Source organism: Saccoglossus kowalevskii, chromosome 8 (genome assembly GCF_978046115.1).
Source record: "Saccoglossus kowalevskii chromosome 8, keSacKowa6.1, whole genome shotgun sequence".
Classification (NCBI taxonomy): Eukaryota; Metazoa; Hemichordata; class Enteropneusta; family Harrimaniidae; genus Saccoglossus; species Saccoglossus kowalevskii.
The window spans coordinates 11,040,051-11,066,844 of NC_140648.1; the positions used below are offsets into that span (position 1 = coordinate 11,040,051).

Below are 26,794 nucleotides of genomic sequence, written 5' to 3' on the forward strand. Positions count from 1 at the left end.
GATTCATTCATAGTGTTGTTTACTACACATGGTTCATCCATAGTGTAGTTTACCACACATGGTTCATCCATAGTGTAGTTTACCACACATGGTTCACCCATAGTGTTGTTTACCGCACATGGTTCATCCATAGTGTAGTTTACCACACATAAGTCATCCATACTGTAGTTTACTACACATATTCATCCATACTGTATTTTTCTGTAGTTTACCACATATGATTCATCCATGCTGTATTTTAATGTACTTTACCACACATGATTCATCCATAGTGTAGTTTACTACACATGGTTCACCCATAGTGTAATTTACTACACATGATTCATCCATAGTGTAGTTTACCACACATGGTTCATCCATAGTGTAGCTTACCAGACATGGTTCAGCCATAGCGTAGTTCACCACACATGATTCATCCATAGTGTAGTTTACCACACATGGCTCATCCATAGTGTAGTTTACCACACATGAGTCATCCATACTGTAGTTTACTACACATATTCATCCATACTCATTGTAGTTTATCACACATGGTTCATCCATAGTGTAGTTTACCACACATGATTCATTCATGCTGTATTTTAATGCAATTTAACACACGATTCATCCATAGTGTAGTTTACCACACATGGGTCATCCATAGTGTAGTTTACCACACATGGTTCATCTATAGTGTAGTTTACCACACATGGTTCATCGATAGTGTAGTTTACCACACATGATGCACTCATAGTGTAGTTTACCACACATGGTTCATCCATAGTGTAGTTTACCACAATATTCATCCATAGTATAGTTTACCACACATGATGTACCCATAGTATAGTTTACCACACATGATTCATCCATAGTTTAGTTTACCACACGATTCATCTATAGTGTAGTTTACCACACATGATTCATCCATAGTGTAGTTTACTACACATAGTTCATCCATAGTGTAGTTAAACACACATGATTCATCCATAGTGCAGTTTACCACACATAATTCATTCATAGTGTAGTTTACCACATGGTTCACCCTAGTTTAGTTTACCAAACATGGTTCATCCATAATGTAGTTTACCACACATGAGTCATCCATACTGTAGTTTACAACACATATTCATCCATACTGTATTTTACTGTAGTTTACCAAATATGATTCATCCACGCTGTATTTTAATGTACTTTACCACACACGATTCATCCATAGTGTAGTTTACCACACATGATTCATCCATAGTGTAGTTTACCAAACATGGTTCATCCATAGTGTAGTTTACCACACATGGTTCATCCATAGTGTAGTTTACCACACATGATTCATTCATAGTGTTGTTTGCCACACATAGTTCATCCATAGTGTAGTTTGCCACACATAGTTCATCCATAGTGTAGTTTACCACACATCGTTCATCCAGTGTATTTTACCACACATGATTCATCCATAGTGCAGTTTCCCACATGGTTCATCCATAGTTTAGTTTACCACACATGAGTCATCCATACTGTAGTTTACTACACATATTCATCCATACTGTATTTTACTGTAGTTTACCACACATGATTCATCCATGCTGTATTTTAATGTAGTTTACCACACATGATGCATTCATAGTGTAGTTTACCACACATGGTTCATCCATAGTGTAGTTTACCACACATGATTCATTCATAGTGTAGTTTAATACACATAGTTCATCCATAGTTTAGTTTACCACACATGATTCATTCATAGTGTTGTTTACTACACATGGTTCATCCATAGTGTAGTTTACCACACATGGTTCATCCATAGTGTAGTTTACCACACATGGTTCACCCATAGTGTTGTTTACCGCACATGGTTCATCCATAGTGTAGTTTACCACACATAAGTCATCCATACTGTAGTTTACTACACATATTCATCCATACTGTATTTTACTGTAGTTTACCACATATGATTCATCCATGCTGTATTTTAATGTACTTTACCACACATGATTCATCCATAGTGTAGTTTACTACACATGGTTCACCCATAGTGTAATTTACTACACATGATTCATCCATAGTGTAGTTTACCACACATGGTTCATCCATAGTGTAGCTTACCAGACATGGTTCAGCCATAGCGTAGTTCACCACACATGATTCATCCATAGTGTAGTTTACCACACATGGCTCATCCATAGTGTAGTTTACCACACATGATTCATCTATAGTGTAGTTTACCACACATGGTTCATCCATAGTGTAGTTTACCACACATGAGTCATCCATAGTGTAGTTTAATACACATGGTTCATTCATAGTGTAGTTTACCACACATGGTTCATGCATAGTGTAGTTTACCACACATGATTTACCCATAGTGTAGTTTACCACACATGATTCACCCATAGAGTAGTTTACCACACATGATTCATCCATAGTGTAGTTTTCCACACATAGTTCATCCATAGTGTAGTTTTCCACACATAGTTCATCCATAGTGTAGTGTATCACACATGATTCATTCACAGTGTAGTTTACCACACATGGTTCATCCATAGCGTAGTTTACCACACATGATTCATCCATAGTGTAGTTTAGCACACATGGTTCATGCATTGTATAATTTACTACACATGATTCCTCCATAGAGTAGTTTACCACACATGGCTCATCCATAGTGTAGTTTACCACACATGATTTATCTATAGTGTAGTTTACCACACATGGTTCATCCATAGTGTAGTTTACCACACATAGTTCATCCATAGTGTAGTGTATCACACATGATTCATTCACAGTGTAGTTTACCACACATGGTTCATCCATAGCGTAGTTTACCACACATGATTCATCCATTGTGTAGTTTAGCACACATGGTTCATCCATTGTATAATTTACTACACATGATTCATCCATAGTGTAGTTTACCACACATGGCTCATCCATAGTGTAGTTTACCACACATGGCTCATCCATAGTGTAGTTTACCAAACATGGTTAATCCATAGTGTAGTTTACCACACATGGTTCATCCATAGTGTAGTTTACCACACATGGTTCATCCATAGCGTTGTTTACGACACATGATTCATCCATAGTGTAGTTTAGCACACATGGCTCTTCCATAGTGTAGTTTACCAAACATGGTTAATCCATAGTGTAGTTTACCACACATGGTTCATCCATAGTGTAGTTTACCACACATGGTTCATCCTTATGTAGTTTACAATACATGATTCATCCATAGTGTAGTTTACCACACGATTCATTCATAGTGTAGTTTACCACACATGATTCACCCATAGTGTAGTTTACCAAACATAGTTCATCCATAGTGTAGTTTACCACATGATTCATCCATAGTGTAGTTTGCCACACATAGTTCATCCATAGTGTAGTTTGCCACACATAGTTCATCCGTAGTGTAATTTACCACACATAGTTCATCCAGTGTAGTTTACCACACATGATTCATCCATAATGTAGTTTACCACATGGTTCATCCATAGTTTAGTTTACCACACATGAGTCATCCATACTGTAGTTTACTACACATATTCATCCATACTGTATATTACTGTAGTTTACTACACATGATTCATCCATGCTGTATTTTAATGTAGTTTACCACACATGATGCACTCATAGTGTAGTTTACCACACATGGTTCATCCATAGTGTAGTTTACCACACATGATTCATTCATAGTGTAGTTTAATACACATGGTTCATCCATAGTTTAGTTTACCACACATGATTCATCCATAGTGTAGTTTGCCACACATGGTTCATCCATAGTGTAGTTTACCACACATGGTTCACCCATAGTGTAGTTTACCGCACATGATTTATCCATAGTGTAGTTTACTACACATGAGTCATCCATACTGTAGTTTACTACATATATTCATCCATACTCATTGTAGTTTATCACACATGGTTCATCCATAGTGTAGTTTACCACACGTGGTTCATCTATAGTGTAGTTTACCACACATGGTTCATCCATAGTGTAGTTTACCACACATGGTTCATCCATAGTGTAGTTTACCACAATATTCATCCATAGTATAGTTTACCACACATGATGTACCCATAGTATAGTTTACCACACATGATTCATCCACAGTTTAGTTTACCACACGATTCATCTATAGTGTAGTTTACCACACATGATTCATCCATAGTGTAGTTTACTACACATAGTTCATCCATAGTGTAGTTAAACACACATGATTCATCCATAGTGCAGTTTACCACACATAATTCATTCATAGTGTAGTTTACCACATGGTTCACCCTAGTTTAGTTTACCAAACATGGTTCATCCATAGTGTAGTTTACCACACATGGTTCATCCATAGTGTAGTTTACCACACATGATTCATTCACAGTGTTGTTTGCCACACATAGTTCATCCATAGTGTAGTTTGCCACACATAGTTCATCCATAGTGTAGTTTACCACACATCGTTCATCCAGTGTATTTTACCACACATGATTCATCCATAGTGCAGTTTCCCACATGGTTCATCCATAGTTTAGTTTACCACACATGAGTCATCCATACTGTAGTTTACTACACATATTCATCCATACTGCATTTTACTGTAGTTTACCACACATGATTCATCCATGCTGTATTTTAATGTAGTTTACCACACATGATGCATTCATAGTGTAGTTTACCACACATGGTTCATCCATAGTGTAGTTTACCACACATGATTCATTCATAGTGTAGTTTAATACACATAGTTCATCCATAGTTTAGTTTACCACACATGATTCATTCATAGTGTTGTTTACTACACATGGTTCATCCATAGTGTAGTTTACCACACATGGTTCATCCATAGTGTAGTTTACCACACATGGTTCACCCATAGTGTTGTATACCGCACATGGTTCATCCATAGTGTAGTTTACCACACATAAGTCATCCATACTGTAGTTTACTACACATATTCATCCATACTGTATTTTACTGTAGTTTACCACATATGATTCATCCATGCTGTATTTTAATGTACTTTACCACACATGATTCATCCATAGTGTAGTTTACTACACATGGTTCACCCATAGTGTAATTTACTACACATGATTCATCCATAGTGTAGTTTACCACACATGGTTCATCCATAGTGTAGCTTACCAGACATGGTTCAGCCATAGCGTAGTTCACCACACATGATTCATCCATAGTGTAGTTTACCACACATGGCTCATCCATAGTGTAGTTTACCACACATGATTCATCTATAGTGTAGTTTACCACACATGGTTCATCCATAGTGTAGTTTACCACACATGAGTCATCCATAGTGTAGTTTAATACACATGGTTCATTCATAGTGTAGTTTACCACACATGGTTCATGCATAGTGTAGTTTACCACACATGATTTACCCATAGTGTAGTTTACCACACATGATTCACGCATAGAGTAGTTTACCACACATGATTCATCCATAGTGTAGTTTTCCACACATAGTTCATCCATAGTGTAGTTTTCCACACATAGTTCATCCATAGTGTAGTGTATCACACATGGCTCATCCATAGTGTAGTTTACCACACATGGTTCATCCATAGTGTAGTTTACCACACATGAGTCATCCATAGTGTAGTTTATTACACATGGTTCATTCATAGTGTAGTTTACCACACATGGTTCATGCATAGTGTAGTTTACCACACATGATTTACCCATAGTGTAGTTTACCACACATGATTCACCCATAGAGTAGTTTACCACACATGATTCATCCATAGTGTAGTTTTCCACACATAGTTCATCCATAGTGTAGTTTTCCACACATGGTTCATCCATAGCGTAGTTTACCACACATGATTCATCCATAGTGTAGTTTAGCACACATGGTTCATCCATTGTATAATTTACTACACATGATTCATCCATAGTGTAGTTTACCACACATGGCTCATCCACAGTGTAGTTTACCACACATGATTTATCTATAGTGTAGTTTACCACACATGGTTCATCCATAGTGTAGTTTACCACACATAGTTCATCCATAGTGTAGTGTATCACACATGATTCATTCACAGTGTAGTTTACCACACATGGTTCATCCATAGCGTAGTTTACCACACATGATTCATCCATAGTGTAGTTTAGCACACATGGTTCATCCATTGTATAATTTACTACACATGATTCATCCATAGTGTAGTTTACCACACATGGCTCATCCATAGTGTAGTTTACCACACATGGCTCATCCATAGTGTAGTTTACCAAACATGGTTAATCCATAGTGTAGTTTACCACACATGGTTCATCCATAGTGTAGTTTACCACACATGGTTCATCCATAGCGTTGTTTACGACACATGATTCATCCATAGTGTAGTTTAGCACACATGGTTCATCCATAGTATAATTTACTACACATGATTCATCCATAGTGTAGTTTACCACACATGGCTCATCCATAGTGTAGTTTACCACACATGATTCATCTATAGTGTAGTTTACCACACATGGTTCATCCATAGTGTAGTTTACCACACATGAGTCATCCATAGTGTAGTTTAATACACATGGTTCATTCATAGTGTAGTTTACCACACATGGTTCATGCATAGTGTAGTTTACCACTCATGATTTACCCATAGTGTAGTTTACCACACATGGTTCATCCTTATGTAGTTTACAATACATGATTCATCCATTGTGTAGTTTACCACACGATTCATTCATAGTGTAGTTTACCACACATGATTCACCCAGAGTGTAGTTTACCACACATAGTTCATCCATAGTGTAGTTTACCACATGATTCATCCATAGTGTAGTTTGCCACACATAGTTCATCCATAGTGTAGTTTGCCACACATAGTTCATCCGTAGTGTAGTTTACCACACATAGTTCATCCAGTGTAGTTTACCACACATGATTCATCCATAATGTAGTTTACCACATGGTTCATCCATAGTTTAGTTTACCACACATGAGTCATCCATACTGTAGTTTACTACACATATTCATCCATACTGTATATTACTGTAGTTTACCACACATGGTTCATCCATGCTGTATTTTAATGTAGTTTACCACACATGATGCACTCATAGTGTAGTTTACCACACATGGTTCATCCATAGTGTAGTTTACCACACATGATTCATTCATAGTGTAGTTTAATACACATGGTTCATCCATAGTTTAGTTTACCACACATGATTCATCCATAGTGTAGTTTGCCACACATGGTTCATCCATAGTGTAGTTTACCACACATGGTTCACCCATAGTGTAGTTTACCGCACATGATTTATCCATAGTGTAGTTTACTACACATGAGTCATCCATACTGTAGTTTACTACATATATTCATCCATACTCATTGTAGTTTATCACACATGGTTCATCCATAGTGTAGTTTACCACACGTGGTTCATCTATAGTGTAGTTTACCACACATGGTTCATCCATAGTGTAGTTTACCACACATGATTCATCCATAGTTTAGTTTACCACACGATTCATCTATAGTGTAGTTTACCACACATGATTCATCCATAGTGTAGTTTACTACACATAGTTCATCCATAGTGTAGTTAAACACACATGATTCATCCATAGTGCAGTTTACCACACATAATTCATTCATAGTGTAGTTTACCACATGGTTCACCCTAGTTTAGTTTACCAAACATGGTTCATCCATAGTGTAGTTTACCACACATGAGTCATCCATACTGTAGTTTACTACACATATTCATCCATACTGTATTTTACTTTAGTTTACCACATATGATTCATCCACGCTGTATTTTAATGTACTTTACCACACACGATTCATCCATAGTGTAGTTTACCACACATGATTCATCCATAGTGTAGTTTACCAAACATGGTTCATCCATAGTGTAGTTTACCACACATGGTTCATCCATAGTGTAGTTTACCACACATGATTCATTCATAGTGTTGTTTGCCACACATAGTTCATCCATAGTGTAGTTTGCCACACATAGTTCATCCATAGTGTAGTTTACCACACATCGTTCATCCAGTGTATTTTACCACACATGATTCATCCATAGTGCAGTTTCCCACATGGTTCATCCATAGTTTAGTTTACCACACATGAGTCATCCATACTGTAGTTTACTACACATATTCATCCATACTGTATTTTACTGTAGTTTACCGCACATGATTCATCCATGCTGTATTTTAATGTAGTTTACCACACATGATGCATTCATAGTGTAGTTTACCACACATGGTTCATCCATAGTGTAGTTTACCACACATGATTCATTCATAGTGTAGTTTAATACACATAGTTCATCCATAGTTTAGTTTACCACACATGATTCATTCATAGTGTTGTTTACTACACATGGTTCATCCATAGTGTAGTTTACCACACATGGTTCATCCATAGTGTAGTTTACCACACATGGTTCACCCATAGTGTTGTTTACCGCACATGGTTCATCCATAGTGTAGTTTACCACACATAAGTCATCCATACTGTAGTTTACTACACATATTCATCCATACTGTATTTTACTGTAGTTTACCACATATGATTCATCCATGCTGTATTTTAATGTACTTTACCACACATGATTCATCCATAGTGTAGTTTACCACACATGGTTCATCCATAGTGTAGTTTACCAAACATGGTTCATCCATAGTGTAGTTTACCACACATGGTTCATCCATAGTGTAGTTTACCACACATGATTCATTCATAGTGTAGTTTACCACACATGGTTTATTCATAGTGTATTTTACCACACATGGTTCATCCATAGTGTAGTTTACTACACATGGTTCATCCATAGTATAATTTACTACACATGAATCATCCATAGTGTAGTTTACCACACATGGCTCATCCATAGTGTAGTTTACCACACATGATTCATCTATAGTGTAGTTTACCACACATGGTTCATCCATAGTGTAGTTTATTGCATATGGTTCATTCATAGTACTGTTCACCACATGTCGGGCAATCCATAGTACTATTCACCACATCTTGTACTCTCTATAGTATCTCCCTAGCCAACAAACCTATATAATTTTTACCCACCCATTCACAAAACTTAACTCGCAAAACCTCACTCGAACTGTATGTTACAGCTTCGTTGACTGCTTCCGTTCACAACACGTGGCTCGTCCATAATAACGTTCACAACACGATAATATTACTTTCGTTTCAGATAGTTATAATTTCCATTAATCGTCAGTATCTGAGCTATTCAATAACGAGAAATTGCTGCGACAATGAATAGTGTTGCGACCGTCACGTCCAATATTGTCAACTACCTCGGTAATTAACGTCTGGCTATGCTAAAGCAATTTTCAACTTGAAATGAAAAACATAGGTATTGATATTGTAATCGTGTGAACTAAACGACGTTTTGCCTATACTTTCCGGATTTCCAGGTAGTCACGCACAGGAACTTTTAGAAAGGCTTGATAGTCTGTATGTCGTCGATTTTTACCAGGGTTGTAGACTTCATCATTGTTGTCTTGACGTTCTAACTTCACCCGGGTTCTTCATATCATATTATCACATATGACAAGGTATTCGACGGTTTTCAAACCAACGAAGTGACCACGTCACGTGATCGTATCTTGTAGTTACTTTTACAGCGAGTATTGGGAACGTTGACAGTTTTCGGGTAATTGGACTAACGACGATTTTACAAGAAACGAATTACAACTTAAGTCACCAATGTTAATTTTCAATAAATCATAGATTTACTCGCACGAAACCCTTTTTTTTTATCGAAACCAGTCAAATTATTCGAACAAAATGTGATAAAAAACCTCAATGTTTAGGAGTACATAATTGTTTAACCCAGCTAACTTGTCATTAAAATCTTACATCGGTTTTTAACAATTCAAACAAAGTTTAAGGGGAATTAGAGGTAGAATAATCTTGAATGTCACGAAACTAAAACTAAAATTAATTAAAACCAGTTAGATGCGCGCATTCTTAAGGCCGGCTCAGATAAATCGCATTGTGTGAACCGCAAAAATCTGATGTCCGATCAAACTTTTTAAATATCGGACATGACATGTTCAATTTCATCATGATTAATCTGATGAGGTAATTCTGGCCGTGTAAACATCTATTTTGTCATCAGACTAATCAGACGCAGTTTTGTTCAATAAATGTGAAACCGGCCTTAAAGGGAAATATACGCGTGATAAAATCAACTTTTGCGTGTACAACATAAATACTAAAAAGGCTTTAATTTTCCATAATATTTAATTTCAAAAATAGATCATAATCACTGAGAATATATTGACGAATTTTCCAGTGACAGAATGAGTTCTAGTGTAATTTTACATGGCGTGGATTTCGTTTAGTGGATTTTACTTATCAGCGAAAGTGGCATAATTCAAACCCAGAGAATAATTAATACGTTTACAGTAAAGCTGTACAGTACAGTACAGTTAGCTGACGAACTTGGCAATAATGGCGGAGTGGTATTAATCTAAAAGTTGTATATATCATGCACTTTCATTGCTACATCTCACAGGCACCGAAAATGACCTTAATAAACTGATATAAAGCAATGTGTCGAATGTAATCGAAGTGTATAAATAGGGTTCTTGGGCCTTTTAACGTTGCACTATATTAGACAAAATCGTTCTCCGCCATTTTGTGTACTAACAACAAGTGAAACGGCATATGGCTAGCCTTCGTTTGAATATCGCTATTCGATTAGATTGTCGCAGAGTCACGGTGGCACATCGAGGATTCACAAAGGTACCTTTCATATATGCATGGAACGTGGTTGCTTCATTAATATGTCAATCTTGTGGCCTGAAATACGACGTTTTGACGATAGTTTTCTAGTTACTAGTAACTATCTCATACCATTCGCCAGGGAGACTCCGACACTTTATACTGGCCGTGAGATCGTCAATGTGATAACCGCCATGATTCGACAAAACGAAAGATTTGTTTGGTTGTATAGACATAGTTCGTCTTTCGCCATGGAATGTTTCGTAAAACAGACTAATACTTGACAGAAAAAGCGACAGTAACTCCAATTATCAGTCACGTGATAGGTTAGGAATCGTTGTTTCTCGACCGGATGTCATAGTTTGGTCATAACCGATGATGTCATTAGGCCGGGGTATTTTTTTAGTTACTTCAAAAACCTGAAATTCATTCTGCGATGATTTGATTGGGGGCGTTTTGTTTTGAAATGTTATGTTTTGAGTTGCATTTTTGTGGACCAAAAAATATGACTAGGTAGGCAAGAAATGTAAAAAAAAAACACTCAGAGCGGGAAATCCTGGAAAAGTTAAACAATAGACGCCATCTTGAATCATATGAATACCATAGCATCGTAGTTGAGGTAAGATACAATTCAGGACATACTTTTTCTTTCTCGAAAATGCATCAATACTTGCTTGCCCGCAATATATTCAGATTTCAGGCACAGGTGGGAACGTAACTGAATTGTGAACGCCTGAAATTACCAACAAACAATCGGGAGAAAAGCGATGTCCGTTCATTAACGGGGGTTAAAGTTCACTTGAAAGCGATGATACATACGTACGTATGATATACGAAAAAAAACCACATTGTCTCTGATTTCGGTAAATCCGTCCTCTTAAAGAATTCCGGCATTCTGTCATTCTTATAAATACGATGACGTACATTGCAACAAGTTATGTAATTGTTCATTCTGACGCATGGTGAAGACCCAGACGCAGGTATGGACGAATTTCGTGGATGAAAGCATAGCGAACACGGCACAGTATAAATGTACCAGGCTGTAGACGATATGTTGTGTTGTCGGCGACGGCTATGTAACTATTGAATGGCAAGACGGATATAGTATTCAGCCTCGTCGGGTACTTATGTCGGGGTGTCAAGGGGGAGTCCCCGATTTATTACCTACATTCGTATTTCATGACATTAATATACGGCGCTAGAATCTATGTGATTATACTCTCAAAATCATTACTTTGAAAATGATGTCATTGCGACATTTTTTTTTCGTTAATGGATACAAACACAACACGGAAGGCAAAATGGCGCACCTAACTTGGATAAATAGTACGCACCCGAATGCGTCAAGTCAGTTTGGTCAAGAATTTTTTTAGTTTCAAAAATAAAAGGAATATGAGTATATATTATTTGAACGCAATCGTGGTAACATAAACAGTTCATCTGATTTTCACTCAAAGACAGGTTGTCGCATTATATGTGGCGTTGGAACGAATGATGCATCGCCGTTACAAATGACCGACTCGCATATGGGAAAATTACTAGTAACTATTCCGAAAATGTAAACCTACAACTGATTCATCATGACATTTTCATCCTTTTTGTGTTTTTTTTTATTTCTGACACAGGATGAATATGTGCGTTTCTCCAGTATTCAAACACATTGACTAATATTTCGTTTGAATGATAACTTCCAAGTTTGTGACGTTAATTCTGAGTTAAACTTCAACAAATTTTAAGGCAAAAATCATGTTTGTTAAATACAATATATAACATGTACTAAATATTAAAAGTGGACAGCTGGCCGAAACGAACGTATTGTCTAAAAGTAGTGATGTTCCGCATAGAAAAAAAAACGGAAGTGTTGGCGGCAAATATTAATACGTATGTACTATCCCATACTAGCCCCCTCTTCTCCCTGTGTAACATTAAAGCAGTGCTCGCCAATCTCCGGGATCGTACCACGGAATTCATGTCACATGCACTATAAATATGTCTTTCTCTTCTCATTGTAATTCTAAGCCAGTAAGCACATTTACTGTGCGATTTTAAAGATACTTTAGTTACCACTATACGCCACGACTATTTTATCATGGAATTTCGGAAAGCCAATTACATGTATTACAATTTTGTATTACAAAATTACGATATGTTCAATAATCGACGATATTCAATATCCGTTAAATACAGAAATATAAAAACAAAATATTACCAACCTCATAAATTGAAGAAAAAAAATCTCCCCTCTCGAAATAAATTTGTTTGATAAGCCGTTCCCCTTTCAGAGTTTAGTAAAATAATGTTATTTATGGAATGAGCGCATCTATGCAAAACTACGTCACATATTTACTCTGAAATCTGTTAAGAGTTTCTGAGAAACGGTACTTTGTTTGTTGCGTTTCGTGTGCAAAAGCGATTGGTTGAATACTGGATAGGCTTGTAAGGCGCATAAAATTACAGGACCACGGAAGTTGTATACAAAAAAGAAAACGAATACTCTGAAACAAATGCATGTCGTGGAATCGGTAAAAATTAACACGTTTTATTCATGGAGGTAAAAATAATATTTATAGTTCCATGTTTTAATCAAGACAATTATTCACTCTATCGACAATCGATTTTGGCGGATCAGATTTGAAATTCTATCTTCATAAAAACGAAAGAATATTGTATAATTAATGGGGAAATTGAAAATAAATACCTTCGGACTTGACCTCCAGTTCGAACTGTTGCAAGATGTTTGTTTTTTTAATTTCACATTTGTTTGAGCCCTTGTACATTTAGGATTTCAAAGGGCATTATGTAAAATACACAGAATGCTCTCTCTGAGACCCCAAGTCCACAAACGCATATCTTTGAATCACTCCATGATCACCATGTCAGATACACTTCATGATTCCGAGTGTTACTGGTGACAATCTGTATTATTCCAGACGGTAAATTAAAAAAAAAGAGTTTGAATGTGTGCGTTTGAAGACAACGAACATCTCCATTAAACTGCAATCCTATTCCGTGTGAATTACACAAACTGGTCACCCCGCCACTGAGCAGTTGTCATTCAAAATAGCCACTTGTGAACATTTTGCACTTCTAATCTGGAAATGTTTTGGAACGTTCTAATCCCTTGCAACTCAATTTCAGAGCTCCATCGAACTGGGCGTAAATAGTTGAGAAATCGCAATCGCAAACGGAAGGGATCAATGTGTACACATTGCCAACTTCAGGCAATAAAAGCCGACTCCGGGACAGCTTCCCTCCACGTGACTCCTGCATCAGTCTATCGCCAACTAGCTGCCATGACAACGATGACTATAATACTAGTATTGAGTGAGAGTACGCCCTCACAGAGGACGTGTAACATACTGCACCCGCTTGGCGCCATCACTAAATATGGCGTTCGAGCTAGAATATATTCGTTCACAGACAAGACAACCTTATATAGGCCGATATATAAAACCCAGATAAAACATTTTTTGGTGGAAAACCTAGCCAGATGGATGGACAGTCTGCAACATAAAATCTGACCAACTGCACAAAATAATGAAATCTGTGATATTGATATTAAATGTTGTTACCATAGAAACCAATATAGATAAAATGTACCAAATTACTGAATTCTTGACATATAGCATTTCACCATTTTATTGACGACAGTATATTGATTGCTTTCTTAATATTGAGATCATACACTTGTTCACGCTTTCTTGTTTCAGATTTCACAGTGACAAACCAGCTGAACTTAATCGATGATAATGTTCTTCTGTTTTTGGGATTTCGCTGGCCAGTATGAGGATTGTACGTTTCATACTGTGGCCAGAGAAACCCCCAAAACATATGAACAGCTTTTCTACATTTTCCATCCGGGAGCTTTACATGGGCGTCACTGTTCAAGAAACGACCAATGATAGCGCATTCGATTGGAAGACAGTTGTATACGAAAAAATACATTTGAAAAATGCCTTACAGAATTTTGGTTAAAATTCAATACTTACCTGATGACAATAATGGTATTGTTCTTGGTTCGACCTTTTTGAAAATAACAAATTAGTTATACGTGTATTTACACTTTTTTTCTTCCATTTTCTGTTTCTGAATAACACCAGCAACATTGCGGGACTTAAAAGGCCAGTTCAGACAAAACACTTGAACTGATCAATCAAATCCCGTAACAATGCTGGCAACGAATACACGGCGTATAAACAATCATACGTGGGGAGTCTCTGCTCAGTTACAAACACGTGTGACAAGAAAGGTAGGCAAAATCCTGTCCTATCGACGAGGAGACGGTTATTAAATTCATATTGGTTTCGCCCAGTCGATGAGACACCACTTCGACGCGACAGCGATAATCGTAGCATGTCGTGTTTCCAGGATTTGTAGTCAACCTGTTTTTCGGTGGATGATCACATCGCATACTGGCGAATTGTGGGTAAAGCCCATTGTTTCCAGATGAGGAATTCTCAGAAATACGGTAAAATTCTGAAAACAGGAAAAAGAAAGTTGATAACTAGCTAATATTTAACGGTAAAACATCGATCGTATGACTTCATCAAGGTCGCATTCCTGAAATCATCGGACAGCGCGCGCAGTGCGAAGAGTTTAGTTGGTTGTTGCGAGGTACGATAACAATTATATTACTACGATAAACACGGGTGTGACGAAGGTGTAATTACTACTGGTGGAGCAATACGAAAGAAGTTCCAATCGTAGACCGGGCGCCGGCGGTATTTGGGTGCTGACAGACAGTGCTGCGCCTGCCACCGGTGTTTGACGACAATCTCGCATCACCTGGACTTCGATCGCCGGGTACTTCGATATGTCGGCAACCTGATCAATTACATGTATCGCGAACAAACAATACTTGCTTCGTTAAGTCTATTCAACCAGACATATCCTATTGAACTATGTTGTCTTTCCTTCAACAAATCAAGTGCATTGATTGGTGCATTGTGTGATTTTCTTTTTCTTTTCATTTAGGGGTGTTCAAATAAATACAACGTTATGAAAAAAAAAAAAATTACGATAATAATTCAAAAGTAACATAACTATGTCAAGAGTCAATTACGTCTAACGGTCGTAAACGTCATTCATTCTACTTGGCCACTCTACCACATACTATAAACACATTTTCAGTGCTAACATTAGGAGGCGATTTACGTTATTGGCAGCCTTGGCAGCATTTACTTAAAGCGCGGTGGTCGTCGCGCAGCGCGTGTTCGAATTTCATGTAAATAAACAATGTATTTTACACGCGTTGTATATGTGGCTATGAGTCCCACATCGAACAGGACGCGGCACGACGACTGCCGCCGTTTAATTTATACTGCTAAGTCTAAGTATTAAAAGTGGGAACGAGTTATGACGACATAACCCGGACTGAACTCGATATGGACACTCTTGAAACCCGTCCATTGTTAAGATGAGACATTTTTTAATTCGCCGATATCATGGTTCATTTCCCCTGCCTCTATGGCTACATTACCATTGTTCACATGGCAACAGGCTAAAGTCAATATAGACCTGAATATTTCCAACCAATAACTACTGTGAATGACCAATGTTGTTTCACCAACCTTATTATTTACCTTATGTTTTACTGGTACCAACTACACTTATATAGTGTGCCCTGATTGCCACAGAGTAAGACTCCGCGGGACAAATATAATCTTGGAACAAATAATTACCTGTAACGGTTTTCAGCTAGGCCATGGCGGCCAACAACTGTGAAGTCAGGAGCAGCTATGCTGGGACCTGGTACACCTTCAACCATCTCATCTAAAAATCATACAAACACATACGACTTGATAAGATATAGGAATGCGTTACTGGTACAGGTTGGGATGGGGGCGCTGACTTCCCTACTAGGTTCATCCCATGTACGTCAACATTGGACTGACAGCTCGATCATATATGTATTCTTAAAATATCGATCAAAAGTAGTACCGATGAATTGTAAAACGAATACATACCAATTTCTTCCAACACAGACACATTGTGAGCAGTGATGCGTTCCTAGTCGCCGCATAATTGTATTTGATTTAGATTATTAAATAATTTATAAGTATGGGCTCCATATCAAAATATGCACTCACCCCACAATGGTTTTGTTTTCGATTTGATGAACAATGCCGGTTTCTCGGAAGTGTTTCTAATTTTAACAACAATCTGACACGACACTCAAAACTTATATCGCCACCTTCTGCACAACTATAGGTAACACAGGGTGTTATCATTTTAGATACAGTAAGCTAAACACCCACACCATTGATTAATTCCAAATAGTAAGAACAAAAATTGCCCATCTCGCCGACTTCAAAATCATTGTCTCTCTGGTGGTGGGTGGAATGCTCATATTCCTATAACCTTGAAATACACAATCGCGTGATTCTAGGAACGCAATACAATGCGCCGTTATAGACTATTACGTAAAATTGTCTCAATAACGGTCGCGGTTGTAGAAAACCTAACTACCTGACATTCCAGGCATTTCCAAATTATGCGTTTTCTTTGTAGGCGAACACCGTGTGGAAAACATCTCAACGTAATGGGTTTAATAGCTACTATTACATGTAACAATATTACCAGATTACGTTTGTGTTTTATTTTATGCTGTAGTTTACCCCCCCCCCTATGGACGAGAAACTACTTTTCGCACACAATGGGTCAAACATCCGTGAAATAAAGTGAAAATTATTATATGTTGTTACAACCAATGCGAATTCTGTCGACGTTCATCAAAAACGCAGATAATGTTGATGAATATTGAATACACACTTTTGTATGTTTGGACAGCAAAATTAAGAACGCGAAATACACTTAATTAATTTGTTTCACAAAACTAAAAACATACTTATATTGTAGATACTGTATGTCCGTCGTTAAACAGTCTCACAGTTCCCAAAGTCACAAAAAACAATTAATATTAACAAATAACAAATTCCACGAAATGAAGAAATCCGTTAGAACACAATCATATATATATACATATATACAGAATGATAAATGAGTGTTTGTTTTAATCTCATACATTCCATTGCAAAAATGCAGCTGACGTCACGAATCAGATACAGCGCTATCTACGACACCTTCATACATCTTCACAACAATCTTGACAGCAGCTTCTGAACTCATGACACACCTATTGTATATTCCACGGAATGACAATGCAGACTGATAACGAATTAGAATATAATTGTTGTCGACGAACAGTCAACTGAGTGGCGGATACAGAATTTTCGAACAGAGTGAGAAATAAAAATACCACATTTGTAATTGGGACGTTTTTTTTTATATTAAAACACTTACTACCAATGTCACTATAGGAATTTATATAATTTTGGAATTGGTAACATTATAGGAACGCTTTTGAAGTAATTGTTTGAAGTCCTACATTAGCAACATATTTACATTATTGCTTTTTTACATCGAGCTTACGAAGTGTGTATTGGATTTGTTGTTGCTGAACTGTTATACTAATAAACCACGTCGCTTCGTAACTCACTGCCCTGCAAATATGTTAAAAATATTACAAAGCACCCGGCAAAGCCCCCAATTGTAAAAACAAACTTCTGTAGTGTTTGGTTTGTTCCATGAAAAAATATTCCACGGGTAAATAATGTCATTCGTATTTCCTCGCTACCGGTTTCTTTTAAATATACGCACTGCTATAGTTATATATTTAGTAATTTATTAAAAATATCTTGATTGTAAACTAATAATTACTTAATTATTAGTTTGCCACAATCACTACCTTAAACACAACCTGGGGAATTAACGTTTTAGTCAGTCGTTATTTCCACATTACAGGCAATATATTGTTTGACCGATACACTGTAACAGTACCGATTGTACTAATCGTACACCAAAACTGCGCATACAAAGGACCCAATATATGTTAGAACGCTATAAACATCGCCATTTTATGACCTTTCACACATTATAAAATGCCACGATGATTGCGAAATATGGGTTTGAAAATAAGTCACCTCGAGCATGGTTTTCGATATACTGGAAAAGGAGAATCACGATTTTGATATATTACAAAAATGAAATGCAAACATACTTACAATACACTAAAACTAAAATGGAAAACAATATGTGAAACTATACGGCGATAACACTACGCATTGGTACACCCCCACAGGATGGGGGGGTAGTCGCCCCCTCGAAAATCAAGCCCCTCAAAATGCAGGAAATAGCGTTTCAGAGAGACTAGATTTAAAAATGTTTAAGGGGGAGCATGCCCCGGAGCCCCTGGTAAGGTCGCGCCTAAGGCTGGTGAGCAGACCCCTCCCCCCACGCAAAATTCCGTGCCGCCGCCTCTGTGGTGGGATGATGATCAGCATTTTTAGGTCGAATTTCACTGATAAACTTCACTGAAGTCTAAATTTCATCTAGTATAAGCTTTAAGACGTGTAATGAGAAGAATCTATGAACTAGTTTCAAGTACATCCAGTATATACTAAGACGCTGTGGACATTTGTCAGCCAACTGGCTGGACGATTGCTTACTGACAAAGGCCATGTCGAATATACCAGGTATGTACAAGGTAGGCTAAATGTGTTGAGTACTCTACTACCAACTGAAGTAAGAGAACCGTTGAAGTATATAAAAGTACTGGACAGGAATTTTTTGTGCTGCCCAAGCATATTTTTACCGGTGAATAAAGTTGTAAAATTGGCAAAACGTTTACTAACCTACAATCGAACGATCTCCATTCGAACCTCCGATAAAATTTCAACTGTTTACACCTGAAATGAAAACGAGACAATACTCCGATTTTTATCGCCGATTTCCAACAAACACCTAACATTTTCGAGGAAATAACTTATACTTGCTTATATAGTAACGTATATGTACTTGAGTTGAACGACATTTTATCATTTAAGATGGCGTGTCACTCTGTGAAACTAGGCCGAGCTATAAAATCTGAACCGCCTAACGTGTTTTCGGAGTCGGTGTAGAGCTCATAGTAAATCAGCAAACACGATCACACGTTTATATCTATGCGCGGAACTCATTTAATATACTTGAGTTTAGGACAACAAATACAGTATAGCAAAATGGTTGGGCAAACAAAATGGCGTTCACATTCGTAATGGTTCGATAGTTTGTTAATTGTTACACTCGATACTATATATAGAACAGAGAACGTTAAAATAAAGTTTTGTAATGCGCTCACGTCACATTTGATGGTGCAATCACAAAATATGTTCATGTGACCAACTTGTCGTTTTATAGCGGTTTAATCCCTTAAACAAACTCAAATTAGACCATAATCACTAATGGCAGTTCATCTTATGTTAGAGTAAAAAAATATATTCAAAAGTAGGATAAGAGAAATTAAATTTGGGATTGAGGGGGGTGTAGGGAGCTGCATGGTTGTGGTCTATTGGGACACTAGCAATTTACTAGCAAAAAATGTGTTCATAGTTTCTGAGGTTAATTTCAAAAGAATGTTGGATCTAACCAAAAGTAGTATTTAATTACCAATGAAGACTGAATAAAGCTTAAGTGTTGTTATTATGTTTCACACTACAGTGATAAGTACAGTACAGAAATACTTAGTACTCAAAAATATTGACAAGTTTGGTTCCTCTAGTTTTATTATCACTATCATTATAATGTTTTTATGAGCTCAAAATCAGGCACAATAAACCATGATTCTATCAACATTCGGAAAGTTGACACAGATTTGTACTCACTGCAGACGTGTTTTCATTCCCTAAACCTTTCAGTTGTGATTAAAACTCAACTGAGAAAATTTAAAGCAGGTTGTTGTAATTGTTTGTCACAAATCGTTAACTACAAACAATCAACTATAATTAACATTTGAGACACTATACTTTCATTACAGCATCAAATCATAGTACAGAGTGTTTTCATACAGGATTTGCTGTTGCCCATAAAGAAACAGCTCTCTAGGACCTTTGTAACAGTAACTGATTATAAGTCATATTCAGCCAGGTACCAATGTACAGGTTAAAAGCAAAATTGCTGGGTTGCCAACTATTTCCTAGTGTTTACATGTTTTTGGACAAGGTAGTGTATAAAAATAAATATACGGTGTATGATAGTTTGGTGGAAGTAAGTGGGTGTAGTTTTAGCCCTATGGATTTGTAGATATCAGATGTTTAATACAGGAATCTCTTTGTCACACTACAACATGATATAATGAATGAAAAGTTGTTTCACTTTAAAAAACATGTCTGTTTTTTGCAGGGGAAGATAATAATAACAGAATGATAACAAATGAAAAGTTGTTTTCATTTTAACAAAATTACCTGTTGGGGATAATATAGTGAATGAAGAAAAATAAATTTATTTAGTACAAACATCTAGGGTATGATAGGGGAGGATTCATTTTCACATCTTCATTTCAAGAAAATGTTATTTTTACTAAAGTATATTATGTGACAGATCAACTACATTGATATGGTGAATGCACGAATGTTTCATCAATTAAATCAAAAATATTTGGTGTTTGACAGACAATGGTCTTGTCTACACTGCAAAATGATATGGTAAATGAAAAGTTGTATAAAAAAATCTATGATATGTGACAGTTTAGTGATTGTGGATATATCTGGAGTTTGAGAGAGGAAGATTAATTTGATACTACAGTATGAAAATTGATTTACATTACCACAAAGACGGATATTGTGATTGAGAGGGGGAATGAAAAGTTGTCTAAAGGAAATCTATTTCCATGTTTTACGGAAAACCCCATTTCCATACTAGTATGGTAAATGAAAAAGTGAAAAGTTGTTTTACTTACAAATATATCTGGGGATTGATATGAGAAGATTAATTTTACACAACACTACAGTATGATAAGGTAGATGAAAAGTTGTTTTACTTACAAATATATCTAGGGATTGATATGAGAAGATTAATTTTACACAACACTACAGTATGATAAGGTAGATAAAAAGTTTTACTTACAAATATATCTGGGATTGATATAGGAATATTAATTTTACACAACACTACAGTATGATAAGGTAGATAAAAAGTTTTACTTACAAATATATCTGGGATTGATATAGGAATATTAATTTTACACAACACTACAGTATGATAAGGTAGATAAAAAGTTGTTTTACTTACAAATATATCTGGGGATTGATATGAGAAGATTAATTTTACACAACACTACAGTATGATAAGGTAGATGAAAAGTTTTACTTACAAATATATCTGGGAATTTATATGGGAAGATTAATTTTACACAACACTACAGTATGATAAGGTAGATGAAAAGTTTTACTTACAAATATATCTGGGATTGATATAGGAATATTAATTTTACACAACACTACAGTATGATAAGGTAGATAAAAAGTTGTTTTACTTACAAATATATCTGGGGATTGATATGAGAAGATTAATTTTACACAACACTACAGTATGATAAGGTAGATGAAAAGTTTTACTTACAAATATATCTGGGAATTTATATGGGAAGATTAATTTTACACAACACTACAGTATGATAAGGTAGATGAAAAGTTTTACTTACAAATATATCTGGGAATTTATATGGGAAGATTAATTTTACACAACACTACAGTATGATAAGGTAGATGAAAAGTTTTACTTACAAATATATCTGGGATTGATATGGGAAGATTAATTTTACACAACACTACAGTATGATAAGGTAGATAAAAAGTTTTACTTACAAATATATCTGGGGATTGATATGGGAAGATTAATTTTACACAACACTACAGTATGATAAGGTAGATGAAAAGTTTTACTTACAAATACATCTGGGATTGATATGGGAAGATTAATTTTACACAACACTACAGTATGATAAGGTAGATGAAAAGTTTTACTTACAAATATATCTGGGATTGATATGAGAAGATTAATTTTACACAACACTACAGTATGATAAGGTAGATGAAAAGTTTTACTTACAAATATATCTGGGATTGATATGGGAATATTAATTTTACACAACACTACAGTATGATAAGGTAGATGAAAAGTTTTACTTACAAATATATCTGGGATTGATATGGGAAGATTAATTTTACACAACACTACAGTATGATAAGGTAGATGAAAAGTTTTACTTACAAATATATCTGGGATTGATATGGGAAGATTAATTTTACACAACACTACAGTATGATAAGGTAGATGAAAAGTTTTACTTACAAATATATATGGGGATTGATATGGGAAGATTAATTTTACACAACACTACAGTATGATAAGGTAGATGAAAAGTTTTACTTACAAATATATCTGGGAATTTATATGGGAAGATTAATTTTACACAACACTACAGTATGATAAGGTAGATGAAAAGTTGTTTTACTTACAAATATATCTGGGATTGATATAGGAAGATTAATTTTACACAACACTACAGTATGATAAGGTAGATAAAAAGTTTTACTTACAATTATATCTCGGGATTGATATGGGAAGATTAATTTTACACAACAGTACAATATGATAAGGTAGATGAAAAATTGTACTTACAAATATATCTAGGAATTGATATGGAAAAGTCATTTTACACTGTGGACTGATATTTTAAATGAGTACTAGTTATAAGTACTATTTGACACAATAACTGTGTTTGATATGAATATTGTTACACTACAGTTTGCTATGTATGGCAAATGACCCAATTAACAGAAAAGATAAGGTTTCTGTTGTAAAGTTGTATAAAAGAAATTTATGGTCTGTGATAGTTTTATGGAAGTAAGTGGGTGTAGATTTTGGCCCTACAGAAATTGTAAATAAAACGTTATTTTAAATATCACCAAAATATATTGTGTTTGACAGAGGATGATCATTCAATCACTACAGCATGATAAAATAAATGAAAAGTTGTTTTACTCAGCAGAAACATATTTTGGTTTTGAAAGGGTAGATACAATTGTAGACAATAAATTGATATCAAATGAGAAGTTGTTTTAATTAGCACAAAATTAGCTGGGTTTGATATTGATATTTTCACCTAGCACAAAAATATAAGTTTTTAAGATAATTGATACACCATTGAAAAATATGTTGTTTCAATTGTCAAAATGATAAGGTATAAGTATATCTGGTGTTTGAGAGGGAAAGATCATTTTTGCATTGCAGAGAGACATGGCAAATGCACAAATGTTCCATCAATCAACACAAATATATATGGTGTCTGATAAGACAAGATTCATTTTATCACTGTAGTATATGTTCAATACAAATATGTTTCAATTGGCATGACAAATATTTTGTGTCTGAAAAGATGCATTTTACCTTTATAGAATGATATAGTAAAGATATTTTAATCAGAAATACATTGTTTTATTTAGCAACAGCATATATATAGTTTGATAAGATCATTGTTATTCTACAGAATTAAATGGTAAGTGAATACACATCATTAAAATAGCTGTTGTTTGGACTAGTACAGGATGATATGGTAAGTAAGTGAATACCACTAAAATAGCTGTTTTTGGACTAGTACAGGATGATATGGTAAGTAAATACATACCATTAAAATAGCTGTTTTTTGCACTATTACAGAATGATATGGTAAGCAAATACATACATCACAGCACAATAATAAATGGTGTTTAAAATATTATTATGTATGCTGTTCAATAGGGAAAGAAACATGTAAAACAAAATGTAAAACTAGCACATAAATGATAAATATGATAATATATGGTAGGGAAAAATGCCTTGTGACTACAAAATTGTGTACAAAAATATTTGATTTTTGAGAAAAGGGGACTAATTTCTAGAATGCAGAATGAGTATAGATAAATGAAAAGTTGTTTAATGAGCACTACATAAACGAAAGGTGAATGAAAAAAATGTTTTACTCACATAATTATCTATTGTTTGAAAAGGGAAGATTCATTTTGACATTGCACTACAAAGATATTTTAATTAGCACATAATTTACTTGTTGATGAAAGTACGGTAGGGCTAATACGTTGTGATACTGATGTATGAAATGTAAAGAGATATTTTAAGTAGTAAATGAATAGCTGGTGTTTAATATGACACTTTTTTTTACATTGCAGAACATGGTTATTACAAAAAGGATTGAATTACCATGGAAATATATGATGCATGATCCTATGACAAGGTTAGAATCCTTACTGACACTACACATAAAGTGAATTATAAGATATATACATATATATGGGAAGATTATATTTACTATATTACTATAAACACGTCATTATAAGCATGTCATAGTTAAATAGTTACACAACAATAACTACGTCTGATTTTTTCATATTTAACATCAACCAGAACCCGAATTGTCAACTATTAAGCAGGAGGAGATGCTGAGTTCAATATCATGAAGTCTGTATTGTCATACTGTGTAGGCCAGAAGATCTACAGTCAATGAATAATGTAGTTGTTTAAATGAGATAACCATGTCTATATGCAGTATATTTGCACTTTCGCTTTTCTTTGCGTGGGATACTAGTGTTTTTAGGTACATCTGAAAGCTAATATTTATTGTGACAGTCATAATGCTGAAGGAAAGTGGTATGGCAGTTTAAATATGTGCACATGCAGGACTAACAAATCTATAGTTCTTCAGAAACTCGTTTATATTCTGTAAGTTTATCATTTATGAACCAATTTTGCAAAACTTAAACCTGTGCATGATTATTTTTTTTATTTCTTCTTCATGACATCGTACACCAGTTATTAGTATAAATAAAAATTGCCGTACTCAGCAATATAATGGTAATTTACAATGAGACACTCTTCACAAAGTTACTGGGATTTATGAGACGTTTATCAAATGAAATGCGTTGAATATACATGTACCCCTCACTGCAAAGTTGCCTTGCAAAGATATTTTTAGAGTTTATATTATAGAATTTATTGAAAGATTTTTTTTTAATTTTCAGTATATATCACATCTGTTTTAAATTTGTTGTTGTATTTAATGTAATCATTGCCTTCTCACATGTTAATTAGCCAAGCCAAGTGAATTCAAAAATGAGATTATACATGTATGAGATCTTGTTCCAATATTTCAAAATTCCTGATTGTAGTTCATTTTAATAATCATAATGATGCCAATAGTCCTCAAACAATAAAGACGAATAAAGTCAAGCTATTGTACCAACATATAACCACGTGTAATTGTTGCTCCAAAATTGTTTGCTTCTGTTAATCCTGTGTCTGTTTGAAACCATGTAGCAATGTTGCGTAGTGGCGAAGTGTGTCATGTACAGTAAATAGATTGGTGATTTTTTTTTTCTATTTCAGACGATGTTTTGAGAATTAAAACAACCTTTAATTCATGTAATTGAAAACATTATCTAATAAATGTTGAACGTAATAAAAAAAATCAATGTTTTCTGGGACGAGCAGCAAAATCTGTTGTTGTTTTTTTCCGGCCTAGTATGAACTCAAATTGGTAATTTTGCTTTCTATCCGACATGCTGTTTTCTTTAAAGATTGTGTACACACTTTCGTACATAACAGTCCCGCTATAGGCCGGTATGTGGTTGTACAAGTTATACGGTGTCTGGTCTATCGTGTCTTCAGTTTAACTGATAAGCAGACATGGACAGCAGTGGCGGCGGCACGGGAGGGGGGTTATTTAGTGGCCCCCTCGGTAAAATGCTGGGGGGGTCCAAAATCAAGTTGAAACCCTTTGTGTCAGCAATATTTGGAAATAAAATAGCATTTCAGAGGGTCTAGATTTCAAAATCTCAAAAAAGGGGAACATGCCCGGACCCACTAGTAAGTTCGGGTGGTGAACAGATCTCGCCTTCAACCCCCGTGCACAATTTCGTGGTACAGTTAAAGGCAATGTTAACCGCTTAATATCCAGACAAAGTAGTTGGTTCTCCCTCATTGGGTGAAGGGTTAACTAGGGCGTGGTTCCAACAACATGCGTTTCAAAAATAATATTTCTTGTTGCTAAGGCCACACTGATTTAATTTTATGGGTGACATCCTCTGGAGACCCAAAAACTAATGCGAGAAGTCGAAAAAAAAAATTCTGCCAAAAAAAAAAAAAAATGCTGCTAAAACCACAGGACTGCGGAGCTGGTATTACGAATTGAACCACAGAACAG

At 35.5% G+C, this 26,794-nt stretch overlaps 2 long non-coding RNA genes and 4 other non-coding genes across 6 annotated transcripts in view; 2 read left to right on the top strand and 4 right to left on the bottom strand.

The window, feature by feature from the left end:
* The window catches only part of LOC144349582 (uncharacterized), a 44,997-nt gene extending 31,988 nt beyond the window's left edge, over positions 1–13,009 (bottom strand). Inside the window, exon 1 of the long non-coding RNA XR_013420023.2 lies at positions 12,936–13,009. This is a non-coding gene — a long non-coding RNA (uncharacterized LOC144349582). The remainder of the gene's footprint in view (positions 1–12,935) is intronic.
* A 475-nt stretch (positions 13,010–13,484) lies between these two features.
* Mir365 (microRNA mir-365) lies at positions 13,485–13,571 on the bottom strand. Its single transcript, NR_037557.1, has one exon. It is a non-coding gene; the product is annotated as a microRNA mir-365 (primary transcript).
* Positions 13,572–14,464: 893 nt separating this feature from the next.
* On the top strand, positions 14,465–14,565 carry Mir4817 (microRNA mir-4817). The gene has a single exon (NR_038767.1). It is a non-coding gene; the product is annotated as a microRNA mir-4817 (primary transcript).
* On the bottom strand, positions 14,478–14,555 carry Mir193b (microRNA mir-193b). Its single transcript, NR_037559.1, has one exon. It is a non-coding gene; the product is annotated as a microRNA mir-193b (primary transcript).
* Positions 14,566–14,823: 258 nt separating the features above from the next.
* On the bottom strand, positions 14,824–14,892 carry Mir193a (microRNA mir-193a). The gene has a single exon (NR_037549.1). It is a non-coding gene; the product is annotated as a microRNA mir-193a (primary transcript).
* Positions 14,893–19,195: 4,303 nt separating this feature from the next.
* Positions 19,196–25,841, top strand: LOC146739301 (uncharacterized). Its single transcript, XR_014930146.1, has 3 exons — positions 19,196–19,256; positions 24,765–24,829; positions 25,000–25,841. It is a non-coding gene; the product is annotated as an uncharacterized LOC146739301 (long non-coding RNA).
* The last annotated feature ends 953 nt before the right edge of the window (positions 25,842–26,794 follow it).